Source organism: Eptesicus fuscus, chromosome 11 (assembly GCF_027574615.1).
Source record: "Eptesicus fuscus isolate TK198812 chromosome 11, DD_ASM_mEF_20220401, whole genome shotgun sequence".
NCBI classification, from domain to species: Eukaryota; Metazoa; Chordata; class Mammalia; order Chiroptera; family Vespertilionidae; genus Eptesicus; species Eptesicus fuscus.
This window is the reverse complement of record NC_072483.1, coordinates 65,301,798-65,323,098: the sequence shown is the minus strand read 5'-3', so window position 1 is coordinate 65,323,098 and position 21,301 is coordinate 65,301,798. Positions and strand designations below refer to the sequence as shown.

Here is a 21,301-nt window from a genome sequence, read left to right as displayed (position 1 = left end):
TCAAAACAGGTGCATATTTAGCATGTAAATTTAGAACAACTTTATATTTCCTTAGTTGCATTCAACATGCTCATAAAATCTGGATTTTTTTTTTCTATTTAGTCCCAAGTTCCTACAACCTTTTTCTTTTGTTAAAGACAATCAGTAAATTAAATTACAGACAAGAAGGATAGAGAAACTTGACTCTCCAGCAGTGAATGGGCTTGGTAAACAACCTTAGGTCCACATCCAAGGGTACTTAATTGGTTCCATTTGGCTCACAACTCCTCCATCTTGCCTCAGTTCATAGTCACACACCCAGCTGACTCTGCCCTGGGGGTATATAATTTTTCGTTCTTGGATTCAGCACACATTCCCAATACAGTGTGTGCTATATAATGTTTTTATTAGATAAGTAGGCCCCCAAATTCAAAAGCCTGTATTCCAGCAAGTTTAGAAAACTCTAATTGGCCCTGATAGCTCTGATGATACTTCCTAAGGCGAGAGCTTTTCCTCTAACATACAGTCTGCAGATTAGTCGTGCCTGACTTCAACAAATCTCCATGGAAGTCTACAGCTACCAAGTCATCGATGACATTAATGTTTTACTCAACCCTACCATGAAAAAGAGGAAGAAATTGTAAAAGACCTAAGCATCCAAATATTTCATGTATATGACAGATGATTTTCATGTGCTTTCTTCCTAATCATGCGGTTAACAAAAAGAAGCAAAATTAGTTATTGTGGGCCAGGAAGAATCCATCAGTAGGTTAAGAACTCATTTAAGAAGCTCCTCTTCTTCCACAAAAGTGAGGGTTCCTTGAATTTGAATCCACCTTTTACTAGATGCATGAACTTGGAAGGTCATTTAACCTCCCAAGCTACAGGATGCTCAACTGTAGATGGGAACAGGATGTTACCCACACTTCACAGGGCTGCATTCGGATTAACTGGGTGAACCCAGCAGGCAGAGCAGGCAACACAGGTCCTGACACAGGACACAGCTGGGATGGTAGCCGTAACTGTAAAGCAAAATCGTTACTACATAATTAATGACATTCATTACTAGGATTGTTATTTTCTTCTTTTATCCCTTTGGTTTTTGTTTTGTTTTGGGGTTTTGCTTTTCTCATTCTCTCAATTCTCCATCATGTTACTTTTCTTCCCTTTCTTATTGAACACTGATTTCAATATTTCTTCTTTTCATATCTGTGAAACACCAGGTGAATAAATATTTCCATTAGAGACCTATTATTGATGGATGAATTCTGCAGACTGCTGTTTTGACCTCAGATAAGGAAAGGATTCACATAAAAAGATGTTGAATATACAGGCTAGGGGGAATGACACACATTAAACCCCTGACATCTTACTACATCCTCACCATCACCATCGCCATTATCTTAAGCGCTATTTTAAGTGTAATGACTCAGAAGATGCTGACAACAACTCTCCAAAGTGGAAACTAGAGTTAAACCCATTTTGCAAAGCTCAAAACTGAGGAACAAAGAGGTTAAATAACTTAGGGCATATGTATCCCAAAGTCAAAGTGCCAAAAAGTGAGCTAGTTGTCTTCTCCAGGGACCACCCTTCCCCCCACAAACCTTCTCCACTCTCCAGAGTGCCCATCTCAGCCCCAGCATCAATGAAAGGTCAAAGTCAAAGACTAGGGCTGCATTTTTACTTCTCCCTCTTTCTTAAACTGCATATTCACTCAATCAAAATATCCAACCAATTCTTTTGATCAAATCTTCTACTACTATGTTTTTATAATATGAGAAGCTACTTGAGGCGATCACAAATTTATGTCAGGATTCCCCCTTCAGCATTCTCCATCCTCGGAGAGTGCTCACACAGACCCAAACATCACAGTGGAGGAGGTCATCTCTGGGCCATGACCCTTCTAGTCCAAACTAGTGAGTCGATTATCACAAAAGACATTTTGATTAAAAAGTGGTATACAAAAGTTTTAGCATATTTGCTTTGATTTATCTTTTTAAAGAAAAATACTGATAATAATCCTTTGGTTGGTGATATTCTATCTTCTAGTTTTTAATTTTTATAATACATACATCTTTCTCACTTAACCCTCTTTGAAACCATGCCCTAAATTCCATTGTTCATTTTCTATAATCAGCTGTGATAAAAACCTTTGGTTCATTTCTGGGGTATATCTATTAATTATTTTCAATTAAATGTATTTTATTACTAACAAAGACATGTGAATTGCTCAAATTGAAATTAATTTTTACTATTTCAGTTTCAACTACACAGAGTCAAACAATGAGTTTGAGACTGTGCATGTCTAAACAGCCATTGGAGGGAAGGCTCTCTTGTGGTCTGGAGGCATCAGAAAAAGTCAAAAAGTCGTGAAAGAAGAAACGGGAGAGGGAGGGACAGCAGGAAACAGGCATTGACAAAGCAAAAAATAGAGCCAATTCAGGGTGTGGCTCAATTTGACTTTGCCGAGACTAAGGTCCCAACCCAAAGCTAGACCCTCTTTGTAAAGGTCAGATACAAAAACTCTGTCCAAAAAAAAGTGCGTGTAATCCATTTAACCACTGGCTCCTTCGCACACACTCCCCTCTGGTTTCCACATGTTTGGAGAGGGTAAAAAATTCACTCCTCACTTGGTCCCAAGACCTCTAGCAATTCTCTCCACCCCTGAGCTCAATTCTGCCTCTCCTCAGCCTAAGGCTCTGTGCCCCACCCCATTCCCACAGGGAAGGTTTGCCAGTCCTGTTTCCCACAAGCCAACACGAAGGGGAGGGGACGGGCCAGAGGATGCTTGGTTCTCAAGACAGAGCCTGCAGACTGGGCCCCTCTGGGCTCCTATCAGCCCCCACTTGGTCTTCTGAGACAGAGCTAATTCAGTTCCATCACTTCTAAGACATTAGCAGAAGGCTGGCTCCGCAGGCTGCGATCTTGTGCCCCATTAGGAAAATGCTTCCCTTCCAAAGCTATGAGAGCAAACTGTTCAAGTGGAGTGATGAGCAGGAAACACCAAAGGGAGAGACGCTATGGGAGACAAATGACTCAAAAGGAAGTTTGCAATAAAAGACATCCTTTAATTTTTACACCATTTACATATAGATGATAGCATTTCTTTTAAAAAACCAAACCATTCTCATTACTAATCTATCAGAAATTGTGTTTTCCCTTTAATGCAACATTATTATAAAACTCAATCAAGCAAGATTCCCAGCGTTTTTTTGTGGTTTTTTTTTTTTAAGCAAAAGTCAATAGATACAAAGTAAATGCCAGATTTTATCTGGCTTCTGAGAACACAATCTGCTGAACTGATTTAAGCAAAGGCAGCTGCGGGTAGGTCATTTGTTTGTCCTGGATTCAGCCCCGAATGGAGCAACACAAAGACACCAAAGAGGCTGGAGCCTTCTTGACCACAAGGACCTTTGCTCAGAAAGAGCCCAATCTGCTCAGACTCACCTTGTTCCTCTTCTCAGCAGAGCCCCCTCATGGGACGTGCCCATATCTGCCCCAAACACAAGAGCCAAGTCCAAAAGACTGGCTAAATTGCCTCTATTGCTAATAAATGCCAACAACTACATCCGCATGCACTTGATATACAGTTGCAAAACTGGAGTCTCCAGTCTTTTAAATCTCTGGTTTATCAGCTTTTGCAGAAAGTTCAAATGACCTAATTTTTTCTAGAATACCATAAAATTGTGATTGACATTCATAATGATACACTGCAGGCAATGCATTGAGCAGAGGTGCCTGTTGACTCATCCAAGATTAAATTACATTCAATATGATTTCAAGTGTTGTAAATATTGTGGTGTGTTCGCCTTGAGTAATCCATCTAACAGGCATAAGCTGTGTGCATATAGAAGGCACTAGATAAATAAGTATTTCCTAATAACTATTTGATAATATTAGGTTTGCAGTGTGACAGAATGAAGCTTTAGGAGGAAACAGTCTCCAAAATGTCAATGTAATTGATAAAAAGACTTTAGCCCTATAGCATGGCAGTTCTCTAAGTGTACATTCCAGACCATCAGCATCACCTGGGAAACTCTCTGTAATTGCAGGTTCCCAGGACCCACCTCAGAAATTGCTATATCAGAACCTCTTGGGATGGGGCAGGGTCATCTACCCTAGGACAGTGCCACCAGGTGATTCTGATATGTGCTAATGTTTGCGAACCACAAGACTAAAGGGAAGCCTCTTAAAGAGGTGTCCCTTGATCAGGGCCTTGAAGGTCAGGTGACATAACAGGATGTTAACAGAGAATGCCAAGGACAGAAAGAAGTAAAACCCAGCAGCAAGAGGGCCATATTATTGGGGAACCAGCAGGTAGTCTAGTTTGGCTGAAACACACCGTACAAAAAGTTAAGAGCAGAAGGTGATGCTGGAAAAAATAGATATGGGTCAGGTTAGAAAAAATCAATGGGAATTTGGGGAAAGGATATGACAAGACCAACAGTACCTATCAGTAAATATATTTGGATATCAGATTTGCTACCACATTGTAAATAACAAAAGATGACAGTGAAGCCAGTAAGTAACACTTATCTCCAAATATTCCTCCATGGAAGGAATCTCCATTGATAATCAAAGGGTCCCAATTCATAATTATAATAGCTTTAGCACCTATGTTACATATAGAAGTCATGAACCACTAAATCACAATAGAGTAGCTCAGAATGACACTCATTTATTTCAGTAAACATCACCAGAGCAATCTCACACTTATGAGACAAAGATGAGAAATCAAGCTAGCATCGCCAATATGAACAGATTACTGTTTTGTAATGAAAATTAATAACCCTCTGAATTTGCCTAGGGCAAGGAGATGGAATGTCATAGTTAAAAGTAATAAAAGAGACTCTTTAAAACAACAGTGGAATGATTTTAGGAAATTTATTTAAAATCTTAGGTACTTAGAGGCCACTTGTCCTCAGCTCCATTTTAAGCATCCAACTCTTGGACCACAATCTCTTATTTCAGTCAACTCCCAAAAGTATCTTGGATTCCCATCATCTTCAACCAGACAGAAACATCAACCCATTCATCTTCCACCTGTTCCCTATGACCCACCCTCTCATGACCTCTCAGCCTTCCTTACCCAGCTTAATATCCAAAGCCAATCATCATAACAAATCCCTTTCATACCCCTTTAATAACCACTTCATCAAACTCACTTGGAAAACCAGCCTTGGTAAAAACCAACTCTCCGCTCAAGTCATGATGCATGCACAGAGATGCCATGGTTGGAAAACCCACACAACCAAGCTGGCTGGCCTCACATGCAGTGTATGACCATGAACCCCAGTTCAAGTGACTCAGCATTCTCTCTGCATGTCATTAGGTAGGTGTATCCTCCCACTCTCTTATATGACTATTTGATACCTTCCCTTCTCTCCCCCATCCTCCTCCTCAGCTGAGGGTCTCACTTCCTGATATGGGTTGAATTATGTCCTCCAAAAATATATGTTTGAAGACTTAAATCCTAGAACCTGTGAGTGTGATTTCATCTGGAAATAAAGTATTTGCATGTGTAATCAAGTTAAGGTGAGGTTATACCATATTAGGGTGGGCGCTAATCCAATGTGTTCTTCTAAGAAAAAGGAAATGCAAACACAGACACACATAGGAGTATGCTATGTCACAACCGAGGCAGATTTTGGAGTGATATGTCTAAAGAGCTAAAGAATGCCAAGGATTGACAACAACCATCAGAAGATAAGGAAAGGACATAGAACAGATTCTTCCTCACAATCTTCACAAGGAATCAACCCTGCCAACACCTGGATTTTAGACTTCTGGCCTCCAGAACTGTGAGAAAATAAATGTTGATTGTTTTAAGCCACTGTGATGGTTAATGTGTCAACTTGACCTGGCCATGGGATGCCCACATACTTGGTCCAATACCATTCTGGGTATTTCTGTGAGAGTATTTTTAGATGAGATTTATATTTAAACTAGAGGCCTGTTGCAAGATATTCATGCAAGAATAGGCCTTCCTTCCCCTGGCTTCACTCCCAGCCGCCTGGGAGCCGGTGAGTCCCCGCTCCCGGCCCACCCAGGAGTTGGCAAGTCCTCGCTTCTGTCCAGAGCAATGCTCCTGTAGCTCCCTCGGCCGCCACCCCTCCCCCTCATAGCAGGCATCCTGCCCCTCCTGGCTGCTCCATGCCTGCATATGCAAATTAACCCGCCATCTTTGTTGGGTTAATTTGCATACTCACTCTGATTGGCTGTGGGTGTAGCGGAGGTATGGTCAATTTACATGTCAGTCTATTATTATGTAAGATTGGTAGACTTTGAATAAAGCAGATTGTTCTCCCCAATGTGGGTGCATCAGCAAATCAGTTGAAGACCTGATTAGAACAAAAAGGTAACCTCCCTAGACAAAGAAGGAATTCCTCCTGTCTGGCTATCTTGACCTAGAACACCAATCTTTTCCTACCTCTGGACTAGAACTAGAACATCAGCTCTCCTTGGGTCCTGAGGCTGCCGGCTTTCTGGATGGAACTTACACCATCAGTTCTTGGGCCTGTGGACTGTAGTTTTACTACACTGTCTACTCTCCTGAGCCTCCAGCTTGCCACCCACAGATTCTGGGACTTCTCAGCCTCCATAACAAATCTTTCTATATCTATATACATCGTATTATTCTGTTTCCCTGGAGACCCTGACTAATACAGCCACCTAGCTTATGGTGCCTTGTTATGGCAGCCCTAGGAAGCCAATACACTTCGTATTCTCTGAGGGAGTTAGGGCACACAGAAGCAAACCTCTCTGCGCTCGCATCCCTCAGTGTCTGTCCTCTAAGATCCTGCCTTGCCTCATCTTTCTATAGATGCCCCGCCTATACTCCTCTAAGTATCCCTCATTCATACTATCCCCCACTTCTGACTCAGAGACATCATTCCAGCAAATTTCCCCCCTTACACCATTTATGTTCTCCTATCTAGAAGATCATTGCCATAAGCATTAAATAGGCTATACTTTCCCTTGGCCAAAAATAATTAAATAAAAATCTGTGTTGAACCTACCCCTCCAAAACCCTGCTACAACAGTTATTTCCCCATTTCTCTCATCCCCTTTGCAGCAAAACTCAATTTTCTAAGTTTTGTTCACCCTCTTTTCTGGTCCCAATTGTTCCAGGCTCTGGGAAACCCATCTAATCAGGCTGTGCCTCCTTACTCCACTGAACTGGCTCAAAAATATTTGCTGAATAACAAACTGGAACTGTTCCATCACCGGGACTATTTTCACCCTCTCCTTCCTCTGCCTACTATGTCTATTAGCTTTTAGAACCATAGTTACTTCATCAATCATGATACACACTACAAATAACACATAACAAAATACAAATGACCAAAGCCACACAAACTGTGACTGATATCTTTCAACCTCTCTCTGTTTCTTCATCTCTAAAACAGATACGTTAAAAGTTGATTCTGAACTGATTCTGCTCCCATTCATTCCCTGGGGATCAGCTACAGGCTATCAGTAACCCATCCATGAGGAAAACAGTCAAAGGAGACTTTGAAAGAAAGAAAGGGGGAAGAGGGGAGAGGGAGGGAATGATGGAGAGGGGAGGAAGAGAAGAGCTGAGTGAGGAGGAATGAGAGGAAAGAAAGAACTAAAGAAAGGAAGGAAAAGAAGAAAGAAAAGGAAGGCAGCACTGGTTGGAACATTGTTCTGTTAAAGAAATATGGATTTTTATATCCTTATCCTATAACAAAAGATGATTATATGAAATAATTGCTCCTTACTAGTAAATCACCTTGGTCTTTAGAATGCATACTTTTAAATATTATGTAAAGTCTCTTTTCCTTGTATATTAAATTTCAGTTACTGTTACTCTGAAGTGCTCCTCAGAATAGAGAATACATCGAAGGCATACCTGAAAAAGTCAAGCTTCACCACTTTCTCCTCACACAAGGAGCATCTGCAGAAGTCCTCCGCATACCTAGGAACCCACACGCCCTTTACTTTTATACAGGGCAGCTGGGTGTGGCTGGGAAGGCTGCTCTTGCACAAGGGGCCACTCATCCAATGGCAGCTGGAGGCTGAAATCCACCAGAAGCCCTGCTCAGCCATGCACACCCGTGAAGCTGCATCCAACCCTGATTCACAGCAATGCGACCTGTGGACTAGCTGGGGGCCATGGATGCATGGTCAGTGAGGACACATCTTCATTCAACCATGCAAGTGACATGAATAGTGTCTGCTGCTCTGTGCCAGACATGGTTCATGGCAACAGGAACACAGAGGGAAATAAGAAACATCAAATGATAATAGCTAACTCTTGATGATACCACATGGGGCAGAAGGTCAAAGGGCAGGAAAGGGAAGGGCACATAGTTCACTTGGCTTGGCCTGATAAGTGTTTCTAAAATGTACCCCGGGGGTATGTGAGATGATTTCAGGTAGTGCTCAGATACAGAATTACATAGTATTCAATCACCTCTTGAGCAAGTTACGCCCACTTCAATTCTCTCTTGAATAATATCAAGGAGAAAGTCTCAATGTATCTTGAACACCTTTTTTGAATGCTAATCTTCCTTTTAAGCCCAAAGGTTACTGACTCCAAGCTTAGAACCATCAGAAAGCAATAATATCTGATGGACTTTATCTCACTTTATTTTTATTGTTTTATTATATTTATGACAAGTGACATTGCAAGGTTTCCCATGCAAGCTAATGACAAATATTTCTTTTTAAATACATTTATTTCCTAACTAGAGGCCCGATGCACAAAATTTGTGCAAGAGTAGGCCTTCCTTCCCCCAGCTGCCGGCACTGGCTTCCCTCTGGCCCCCGGGACCCGGCCTTCCCTCGCAGCCCTGGCTTTGTCCAAAAGGTTGTCCAGAAGGACGTCTGGACTAATTAGCATATTATGTTTTTATTATTATAGATAAGATATGTCAATTTAACGACAATAGAGAGTAAATATTTCATGGAGCCCACAATTATGTAAAAATTGTGGAAGTGGCATAGGTATCAAAGTATTGTTTGTGTTGCGCTAATAAATAGAACTGGACCAGCACTGGGGACATCACAGGCTGCAGGAGGGGCAGGTCCCTGTCTTCTGCTCATGGCATTCCCAGCATTTGGCACACTGCCACATGTATAACAGATGTCACTAAGTCCTATTCAAATGAATTACAGAAAACAAAGATTCTCACTCCTTAACCTACTATGGGTGAGATAGGCACATAGAGAGAGGATATGAAATTCTTTCTATTGATTGTGTGGAAGGAGACTTTGGGGGGATTTTTTGTCTATTAAGAGGCAAGAGAAAGAGAGAATGAGAATTTTTTTAATCCACCTACCCAACACTCATAGTTGACCGCTGATGACACTGCACCTAGCTGAACTTGTGCTCCAGGCATTCCCATGAATGTCCTAGGCATTCAGACTGTCCCTGATTTGTTGTCATGAGTCTTGTGCAAGGACTTACTGTGACCTGGGTTCTTTACAAGCCTCCCAGCTCACCCCCAGTGGGCAAAAAAGGGTTTTGGTGGCTGAAAAAAAAATCTTATTCTGTTTATGTCTGCAGACATAATATAGTACATAAACCATTATATAATACTAGTGTCCCGGTGCACAGATTCATGCACATTGAAAGGAAATTAATTATAAGAAATATTTTAATATCGCTGTTGGCGTCTTGCTAATGAAAAGAAAATAGGATTCTACCGAGTCTCCTATCCACCTACTCCAGAACTTCTGTGAGGATCAAATGAGATGAAGCAAGGGAAAACGCTTCACAAACATTTGGTTAAACTATAAAATGTTTGCACCTGGCTATAAAGCAAGTCAGATTCCTGGGCTGAAGAAACTCCAAGGATGCTAGTCACTAGGGAGAGGAAGCTGGGCATTGCTACATGGCATCATTACCCAGCTCCCACAGCGACCATTTCTAGGCTTGGCTGGGCTGCAGGCCACATTTTGTGCCATGGGGTCTTGGAAGCATTGGCTGCAATTTGGTGGGGTGTTGCTCTGGGGTGGTGGTGGGGCCTGTGTCCCACTTTGGGGAAGCTGAGTGTTGGTTTGTCGGCACCAGGTCTGTGGTGCTGTTTATTTTTAAATGGCCAGTGTGTGTCCTGGCAGCTCCTGCATTGAGCACCTGCCCCCTGGTGGTCAGTGTATGCCATAGCTACTGGCCAGACAGATGGACACTTAGCCTTTTATATATATAGATATTAAAATGCACTGGGAAGGGTGTTATTAGGGGAGAAACATCTGAAAAGGCTCCCTAGGGGGGCAATAATGAGTAAAAGTTTGAAAAACTCAAGTAAGTTTTCTCAAACTCAGTACTACTGACATTTGGGCCCCATCATCCTTTGTTGCAGACTGTCCTGGAGTTGTTAGGTATTTGGCAGCATGCCTGTCCTCCACTCACTAGATAATACTTGAATCTCCCAGTTGTCTCCAGACATTGCCAAATATCTCCTGGGAGGGGGGCACAATTGCCTCCATTCTAGAACAACTGGCCTAGAGAAAACAGGTATCAAATTAAAGTAGCCAACAACTCAGCCATGAGGCCCAGAGCTCTGAGAAGAGGGAGTTTCCAAGGATAAGAACATCCTCTCTCTCAAAAAAAAAAAAAAAAAAAAAATGGAAGGCGAATCTTATATAACCAGGATCCAGCTCTATCTAGAACATCAGTGTTTCAAAGATATCTTCACAGTGAATAAATGTGAATTCAACAGCTAATATACACGCTGCCACAAAAGCCTAAGAGGCTTAGGGATATTTTTCAATCCACTCAGCAAGTTCATTCATGAGCTTATATTTAGACACTCTCAATACTTCAACTGAAATTAATAGGCTCAGAGCACCAGGGAATGCTATGCAGTAGGTGAATCAGTACTCTTAAATTGGATTAAGATTTTTTTTAAAGAACTGGTAAGTCAAATGTAAGTAAAATAAATCTCATCAACTAAAGAGCAGGCTTATGAGAGATAGTCAGGTATATTGTGTATTAGAACCAGGGGTTTAGGGTATGGATTTAAAATCCAGTTCCACCTTTTACTAGCCATATAGCTTTAGAAAAGCAAATCAACCTCAAAAATGTAAATGTTTTAAAATTTAAACCTGAAATACCATATGTGCTATGCTAATAGCAGGTGCTAGCAACTAGCAGAATAACTGATAAATTAAAGTTACCCAATGAATCAATGTATATTGGTGGTTTTCCTTCCTTCTTTCCTCTCTCCTTCCCTTCCTCCATCCCCTTCTCTTCCTTCTTTCCTTCCTTCCTTTCTTCTTCCTTCCTTCCTTCTTTAAATGAGCATGAAACACACTATTTATAGCTATGAATATAAAGAGAAACAAAAAAATATTAGAAGAAAATAGGGAACATAAAAAAATCAAAACAGAAAAAAATACTAAAAATGTAGGAGCGATTTATTTTTTACTAACAATTAAGATGAAGATGTAGTTCCTTCTCTCCACAAACAGTTCACTAAAGTTGTCCCTGCAGCACCTTTCTATCCTTCCTCCCAAGGTCCATTTCTATGGCCTATGTATGAACTGCTGTGGCTTGTAAGTTTCTGTTCATAAGGTGTGTCCCACACTGTGTGATGTGACTTCCTTACAACATGACTGAAAACCAGAAAAAACATTGGATGTTTCTGTTCTTTCTAGTATTGTCCCAATATATCAACAGAATCAGGATAAATTGTGCTGAAGACTCTTGCAGTCCCTTTATAAGACTAATTTTGTACTACTTTATAACATTTATTTTTATACAATCCTATCTAATAAAGAGGGAATATGCAAATTGACCATAACTCCATGACAAAGATGGTGGCGCCCACAGCCAATAAGGAGGGAATATGCAAATTGAAGCAACAAGGCGAGAGATGGAAGGCGGCTCCAGGCCGGAGCGAAGGTGGTGCTGGCAGCCAGGGGAAGGAAGGCCTATTCTTGCATGAATCTTCGTGCATCAGGCCTCTAGTAGAAATATATTCTTGAACTATCACAAATAAAAAACTACTTCACAATCAGTTATTCAAAGAATCTTAGAAACAGAATATAGAAGGCTAAAGATTAAAAAAATACATATTCTACAGAGCAGGTCCCTCATGTCTCTAAGTCTGTTTCCCCATCTGTAAACAGGCATTAATAATAATAATACCTATAATTTACCAGGTTGGTACAGGGATTAAAGTAGACAATGCATTAAAATACTCAGTTCAGTGCCTTGCATATTTGCATTCAATAAGTATTTGCTTTTATTACACTGAGATTTACTGTTCTTATTTTTGTTGTTATTTAGGTTAATTCTCTTATTTTATATCTTAAAATATATAGAGTTTAAAGAGGTCAGGTAACTTGCTCATAGCTACACAGGTTATTAGGAACAAAACCAGAACTTATACCTACATCTCTCAGCTCCTCATCCATGATGCCATCTCAATATGCCGTTTATTCACAAGACTAAAACTGCATTTAAGAGATTAGTGTACGTATCCTATTCTGGTTATCTCTACAATTTAGTGAGTTTCACAATTTAGTTGACCAGGAATTTGGGCTGGGTTCTGCTAGGTGACTGTTATATTTTAGATCCAGAAGATGCAGACAATGACTCAGTGACATTCATCCGGTGGATGGGCTAGTGGAGACAGATCAGTCACATTTGGTGCCTTGGCAGGATGGCTAGAGGGCTGAGTTCAAGTGGGACTTTTTGCTAAACCCCTTGCATAAGACTTCTCCAGGACACTCAGGGTAGTCACACTTCTTACCTGGTGACTCAGAGCTCCCATGTTTCAGAATGCCCAGAGGGATGCTGTGGCTGCAAGACATCAGAAAGTCACTTCCTGCCACATCCTGTTGGTCAAATTACTAAAGCCAATCCAGATTCAAAGGAAGTGAAATTAGACTCCAGCTCCCAGTGGCAGAAGTAGCAACTCACTTCCAGCCATCATTAGTCTACTATACTGATCCCTGTAAATCCATCACACAGGGTAATATCACCTCTCTTGTGAGTCAAGTCTCCAAGGAGTTACTAAAAAGGGATGTGTTTTGTTATTCATCATGTCATGTGCAAGTGAGTGTCTGTGTATGTGAAGAATGTAATGGATGTCTAATAAATAAATAGTGTCCACTTAATGAAATTATATTGTAGCCTTATTGAAAAATGGCCTTTTGGAGTAGTTTTTCCAGAAATAAAAACAAGTACAATTGATGTCAAATAAAATTCGCTCCCAGCTTAATTAAACCTTGGTTTCATAAATTGGAAGGGAAGCCATACGTTATCTCCAAAAGGGCTTCCCAAGAGGGCAAGCAATATTGTGAGGAGGCACTGAAGCTGCAAAGAAACACCGTCAAAGGGACTTATTACCTCTATACCTAACGAGAATAATCTGCAGTCCCTTGCCACTGAGCCTTGGTCCAGAAAACCTAATGAAAATTCTAGGAGGGAATTAAATTTAATTTATTGTTCTGGGCTTAGAGCAGACCCACAGCTATTTCAACAGTATATTGAACTTTCTGAGATTTTGAAAAACAAATTCACAATGGCCAGTTAATCTCAAGGTCAGAAGAAGGAAAAAAAATTACACATACACAAAAAACAACTAAGTAATTGAATTAAAGCAGAAGAACTAAGATTTATTACCAGCTCAATTTTTATAAACTTAGGCATGCCTTTAAAAAGAAAAAGAACCCAGCCTTTCAAAAATATCCTAGAAGAAGAGAAAGAGTATATCATTCCAAACACTTAAAGAGGCAGAAAGTTGACATCACCTCTAAGAAACAGAGAATTTAAAAACTAAAGAGAATGTCAACTAAAGTGAAATGACAATAGGATTACATTAAATGCAGAGATGTTTCCAATTTAAATTTAGGATTACAGGGTTTACATTTCATTCTTGGAATGTAATTTAGTAAAACCTTGATTCATTGGTGACATTAACATAATCATTGATTTGTTTTATTTTATAATGTATACAGAATAGACATAATAGAATATATATCCTACTATATATTTATTAGTATGTGTGAGTGGGAGTGTATGAAGAATAAAATAAATGAGTAATAGAAAATAAGATACTGAACAGTAGAATATATTAGAATAAGACAATTATTATTTATACATGCATTATGAATATATGCATATACACATATACTATTCATATATACATGTAAATATTATACACACACATACAGACATATACACATGAATAGGCTCAGAATAACAATGCCAATAATGTTACTATAAAAAGTTCAATAAAACAAATGATTACTAAAATATTTTAAGATAGCTTTTCAGATTTTTTTCTGTTTTCTGGTTTATCTCACTAGTAATGGACAGCTGGATGAATGTGCTTTATAGTCATTTGGAATAATTCTTCTCCATGAGGTTAAATCATTAACCTGATAGTTACCTTCTTGTTTAGATTTTGCTTTAAGTTTTTAGAGATCACACATTTTCTTTTGCTTTAATATTATCTATAATTATGTAAAAACTAGAGGCCTGGTGCATGAAATTCATGCATGGGGGGGTGTCCCTCAGCCCAGCCTGCACCCTCTCCAATCTAGGACCCCTCAAGGGATGTCCGACTGCCCGTTTAGGCCTGATCCCACTGGACTGCTGGCTCCCAACCACTCACCTGCCTGCCTTCCTGATTGCCCCTAACTGCTTCTGCCTGCCAGCCTGATCACCCCCTAACCACTCCCCTGCCAGCCTGATTGATGCCTAACTGCTCCCCTACCAGCCTGTTTGCCCCTAACTGCCCTCCCCTACAGGCCTGGTCACCCCTAACTGCCCTCCCCTGCAGGCCTGGTCCCCCCCAACTGCTCTCCCTGCAGGCCTGGGTCCCTCCCAACTGCCCTTCCCTGCAGACCCGGTCGCCCCTAACTTCCCTCCTCTGCCAGCCTGGTCACCCTTAACTGCCCTCCCGTGCAGGCTTGATCGCCCCAACTGCCCTCCCTTGCAGGCCTGGTCCCTCCCAACTGCCCTCCCCTGCTGGCCATCTTGTGGTGGCCATCTTGTGTCCACATGGGGGCAGGATCTTTGACCACATGGGGGCAGCCATCTTGTGTGTTGGAGTGATGGTCAATTTGCATATTACTCTTTTATTAGATAGGATAGAAGCCTGGTGCACAGGTGGGGGCCAGCTGGTTTGCCCTGAAGGGTGTCCTGGATCAGGGTGGGGGTTCCCTTGGGGCATGGGGCGGCGTGGGTGAGAGGCCTGTGGTGGTTTGCAGGCTGGCCACGCCCCCTGGTGACCCAAGCAGAGGCCCTGGTATCTGGGATTTATTTATCTTCTACAATTGAAACTTTGTAGCCTGGAGTGGAGCCAAGCCTTCTGCTCGCTCTGTGGTGGCAGCCATTTCTGTTGGGTTTTATTTATCTTCTATAATTTAAACTTTGTAGCCTTGAGTGGAGGCCTAGGCCAGCAAGGGCAGGTGGAAAGCTTGGCTTCCTCCATTGTCAGGGAAATCCAAGCCTCCCTCCTGCTCTCTGTGGCTGCAACCATCTTGGTTGGGTTTATTTGCATATTTGCTTCTGATTGGCTGGTGGGTGTGGCTTGTGGGTGTAGTGGAGGTATGGTCAATTTGCATATTACTCTTTTATTAGATAGGATATTTACATGGCTCCACAAATTTTTTCTATATTTAGAAAATTCTAGTTTCTAACCCTGGCCCCTCTACTTGTTCCTCCTTTGCCCACAGTAATCCCATTTTTCAGTTCTTTGGTTTATCTCATATACACAAATATATATATACACACACACACACACATATTCATATATGTATACATACTACTATACATATATACACATATATTCACATTTCTCCATTCCTTTCTTAAACTATAGAATACTATACACAATCCTCCCACTTCAGTTATTTTTTACTTGGCAATATGCCTTAGAGATAATTCTTAATTTCTTTTCATAACAGCATAGAACTGCTATGTGCATAGGAGCTCCATAGCTTATTAAACTGGTTCCTTCCTTATGGATTTTGAGATATTCCCAGCCTTTTGCAAAGAATAGCCCTAGTATTATGTCTTTTTTATATTGTCAACCAGAACATTACAGAATTTTTAAAAAATATTTTTATTGAATTTTAGAGAGAGGAAAGGAGAGAGAGAAACATCTATGTGAGAGAGCAACATCGATCAGCTGCCTCCTGCACACCCCCTACTGGAGATCAAACCCACAACCTGGGCATGTGCCCTGACCGGGAATTGAACCAGCAACCTTTTGGTGCACAGGACAATGCCCAACCAACTGAGCCACACAGGCCAGGTCCAGAGCATTACAGAATTCTGATAAAATAATAAAGAATCCATACAAGAGTTCATTTATATAGATAGCAAGTCTTAGAATGTATTTCACCCACATTTTCTTCCCTTCTTAAAATGCACTAAATTATACAAACTAGAAGAACTAACAAAATTAAGAATCTAAAGATAGCAAAGGTGTGCTATAGAAGGACTGGTCACTAAAACAATTAAACATTAAAGTTAATCTAAAGATATAGATTGTGATAAAAGTGAAAACTATTTCTTGAATGCGAATATGTATAATGCAAAAATAAGAATTCAATAATAGTAGTCTAGCCCTATCTGGTTTGGCTCAGTGGACAGAGCATTGGCCTGCAGACCGAGGGGTTCCCAGGTTCTATTCCGGTCAAGGGCACATGCCAAGGTTGTGGGCTTAATCCCAGTAGGGGGTGTGCAGGAGGCAGCCAATCAATGATTCTCTCTCATCATTGATGTTTCTATCTCTCTCTCCCTCTCCCTTCCTCTCTGAAATCAATAAAAATATATTTAAAAAATAATAATAATAGTCTAGATATAAGCCCATTATGTTATATTTTCCAAGACTGGAAAGTTGAGAGGAAGAAGAAAATAGAAGTTTGCTAAATTCCATTTTATACTTGGAGTAACAACATATAATTTCACTGTTAACTTTGATAAGAAAAGAAATATAGGTTAAAATTTTCTAAAACATTCTTCAAAGATAACCGAAAGATATATATCCTCAAAGATAAAAAGTTATCTGTACCTTCAAAATCACTGGAGAAAACAAAATTAAAAGTAACTAATTAAAATGTGCAGTAATAAAAAGCATGTCAAAAAACTCAAAGATGACTGAAATGGTTATGAGTATCAGTTGTAACAATAAATCTAAATGGTTCAAGTTAACTTGTGAAAATTTCTCAGACTAGACTATATAAAACTCAAAGTCATGCTGCTTATAAAACTGACTGCAGAAACAATGCAGGGCAAACTTCCAGGTCTGACAGACTAGCTTTAAAAACCTAATTCCACCATGTTTATGCTTTGGGTTTCACTTCCTTTACCCATGTAATGGGATACCTAGCTCCCAAATTTTGTGTAAGGATTAGAAAGGATGTGTGTTGGCTGGAAGTTTCTCTCAGCCAACAACCAGCAAGAAACCAAGGCCCTGAGTCCTTAAGCATGCTAGGAACTGAATGCTGCCAACAACCACATGTGCTCAGAGGCACATCTATCACCACTTGAGCCTCTGAATGAGAACACAGCCCAGGCAACACCTTAAATTACAGCCTCATGAGACCCTGAGCAGAGAACCCAAGCCATGCCTGGACTCCTGACCCACAGAAACTGTGCCCTGACAGCTGTGAGGAAGGAGGGAAGGAAGGAAGGAAGGAAGGAAAGGAAGGAAGGAAGGAAGGAAGGAAGGAAGGAAGGAAGGAAGGAAGGAAGAGGGGGGAGGAAGGGAGGAAAGAAGGAGGAAAATAGGAAAGAAAAAGAGAGAGGAAGAAGGAGGGAGGGAGGGGAGAGAAAGAGAGAGAGAAAGGGAGAAGGAAGGAAGGAAGGAAGGAAGGAAGGAAGGAAGGAAGGAAGGAAGGAAGGAAGGGAGGAAGGAAGGAAGGGAGGAAGGGAGGAAGGGAGGAAGGGAAGGAGGAGGGAGGAAGGAGGAAGGAAGGAGGGGAGGAAGGAAGGAAGGAAGGAAGGAAGAAAAAAAGTTATGTACTTTCCTTAGAGCCAAGTTAGATCTTTTATTGAATCCTTATTAATAGAACATTATAGTAAGCAACACTGATACAGTATTACACAAGTGAATTAAAAATCTAAGAATGAGAAAGACAAAAATTAAGATAATATCAATTGTAGAATATAAGACAAAAACACTGTATATTGACAAAAAGCACAATTTTCAATGAAACTAGAATGATTGTGTATCTTTCTGTGTCAAATAATATGCCATCAAAAGACTATACAAAAATACACTAGAGTGCAAGGGAAAAAATGACAAATATGGTAAGGAGACACTAACAAACCACTTTCATAAATTGTGGAATCAAGTAGAAAAAAAGAAGTAACACAAAGAATTTGAATTATATAAATAACAATGTTGATTTAATTGATATAAATTAAAGTTGATAGTCTTTTATGGTACATGGAAATTTTGCAAAAAGAATTATAATAAAACTAGAGGCCCGGTGCATGAAAATTCATGCACTGGAGGGGGCGGTCCCTCAGCCCGGCCTGTCCCCTCTCACAGTCTGGGAGCCCTCAGGGGCAGGAGGCAACATGGCGATCAGGGGAAGGCGATGCCCCATCACACCTCTGCTGCTGTCACTGCTGGCAGTGCAAGCCTTGGCCGGCCCTGATTACCTGAGCCTCGGGCAGCCCTGGGCGACTGGGCAGCTGCCATCCAAGGCTTGCCTGCGCCTTGGGCCAGCCCTGGGTGGCTGGGGGGCTGAAGGGACTAGGGGACTCCAGAGGCAGGCACACAGAGCCTTGCCACATGCCTGCCGCCCTGGCGGGGCTAAGGGGACTGGGTGCTACCATCTTGTGGCTGTGAATGCCGCCATCTTTGAGGGTGGGGCAATCAATTAGCATATTCCTTCCTTATTAGCTGTGGGCACAGCCATCTTTGAGGGTGGAGCAGTCAATTAGCATATTCCCTCCTTATTGGCTGTGGGCACCACCATCTTTGCGACGGCGTGAGGGTCAATTAGCATATTCCCTCTTTATTAGATAGGATTACTAAGGGAATAAAAAGCTTCTTGGACATATTTCTTGTTTTAAAACCCCCTGGAAATTACATCCACTATCCAGTGAAAAATCATTAGGTATTAATATATTAATCTACCTCTAACAAAATTGAAAAGAGAAGATACATATGAGAATGTGGCAACATTTAACAACAGTAATTAGGGGTTATACTTTACCTCTTATGTAATTGTGTACTATAAGTCATATATTTTTCATCACAGATAAAACAAAATTTGCTATTATACATGTCAAATATAACGTAAGTAAAATTATAGAAACAATGCACATTTAGTGTTAAACAAACCATGGTAGATAGTAAATGATTACAACCTTGTACCATGACAAGATAAAAATCTCTTACCATATCAGAGGACAACTAATATAATTCATCTTTTATTTCTGAGATTGTCATAGTGGAGGAATGAGGACATCCATGCTTTGCCTAAGCTATACATTTTCTTTGTAATTCTCCAAACAATGGAATGTTGGTATTTATTAAATATTTTTTTCATTTTATGACTGCTTTATAACCACTTCAAATGAATTTCATTCTTTTCATAAAAAAGACAACTATGAAAAACGCACTTCAACATCTAGCATTATGGCTCAAAATCCAAGTTTTTAGAGTTGTGGTAGTACTGAACAACTAAATAAATTTTTCTGAGTCTTTGGTGCAAATCCAACAATTACAAACAAAGATCCTGAGAGCTTTCATGTTTAAAGTAACAGGAGGCTATAAAATATTGGCACACTGGGAAAGCAATCTCAGATTTTCTAACAAATATTTCTTGGAAACTAGATGCATAAATCCTCCCAAAACTTATTATTCTTCCCATTGTAGTAGAAAGAAAATAACACACATGAGGTTTTTGCATAAAAGATTCAAAATCGATTGGGGAATTATATATGCACCATAAGTAGCTTTCAAACATTCACAAAATGTAAGGCAATTATCTGTTCTCAACATCTGTCCTCAGCAGCGGTCGATATGGTAGGACAATGTTTCAAAGTCTAGTTCAGGAGTAGCCAGCAAAGGAGCTGGCCTCTCTGCCCACACTCTTTCCAGGGTAATCCCATTCTGCTCCATGGTTTCCAATCCCACTATATTCCAATAACTCTCAAACACATATGCCTAGATAAGACCTCTCTGTGATCTAGATTTATATATATAGACTAGCCTTGGTATATCCCAAAGCCACATTACTGCAGCTCCCACGATATTTTTAGACCTGTATTTCCCTCCCTGCCACCTGCTATTATGTGAAAAGACAGAAGTGAAGCTAGTTCTTTACTTATGTCTGAACCAGTTCCTCAAAATTAATATGGCCAAAACAGAGTATACAGTTCTTTCTCCAAAAATATGCCACATCTCCTCCACAGAACCCTTCCTATCTCAGGGAATGATACCACCATTCTCCTATTGGTTTAAGCTAAGAAACACTCTTGACGCCTCTTTTTCTCTGAGAGTCCACTTTTTATTCATTGATAATTATATTGGATCTATACTTGACGTATATCCCAAATCCAACCATTGCTCACCATCTCCCCTGCTAAAGCATCACCTCCCCTAGACTTAGTGCAACTGCCTCATAACTGTCCTTCCTGTCTCCACATTTGTTTGCTCTAATCCACCCTCCAAGACAACATTTAGACAATGCTCTTTCTGAATGAATAGATCATATTTCAACTCTGTGTTTAAGATCCACCACCAGCTCACCATCATTCCTGGAAAAACATCCCAAACTCCCAACCTTGGTTGACAAGGTCTAACTCCAGACGCATTTTCCTCTTCCTTCCTGTTCCTCACAATGTTCTCGACTGTGTCTAAGCTTGTTCTCATCCTAAAGCCCTTGCCCATGCTGTTTCCTCTGCCATCCATGTTGTATCAGGTATCAGAATTTCCTTCCTGTTAAAAGCTGAATAATATTCCCTATATATGCAACACTTTATCTACCCATCCAACAATGGACACTTTGGTTGCTTCCATGTTTTAGCTGTTGCGAATAATGTAGCAATAAAGATGGATGCACAACTATCTCTTCAAGACTCTACTTTGAATACATAGGGGTATATACCCAGAAGTGAAATTGCTGGATAATATATAATTTTATTTTTAATTATTTGAGGAACTGTCATCCTGTTTTTCATAGTGTATCATTTCAACAATATTTGAACATGTATCATTTTACATTCCTACTAACTATACAAAGGTTCCCATTTCTCCACCTCATCACCAATATTGTTTTTTTCTGTTTGGAGTGTTTTTGCTATTGTTTTGTTTTCTGACAGTAGCCATCCTAATGGATGTGGGGTGCTAGGAATCTCATTGTAATT

General features: G+C 40.4%; 1 protein-coding gene across 2 annotated transcripts in view; it reads right to left on the bottom strand.

Annotated features, from left to right (window-relative positions):
• PID1 (phosphotyrosine interaction domain containing 1) overlaps positions 1-21,301 on the bottom strand; it is a 199,777-nt gene that overhangs the window by 113,950 nt on the left and 64,526 nt on the right. The gene's annotated exons all lie outside the window — the stretch shown is intronic.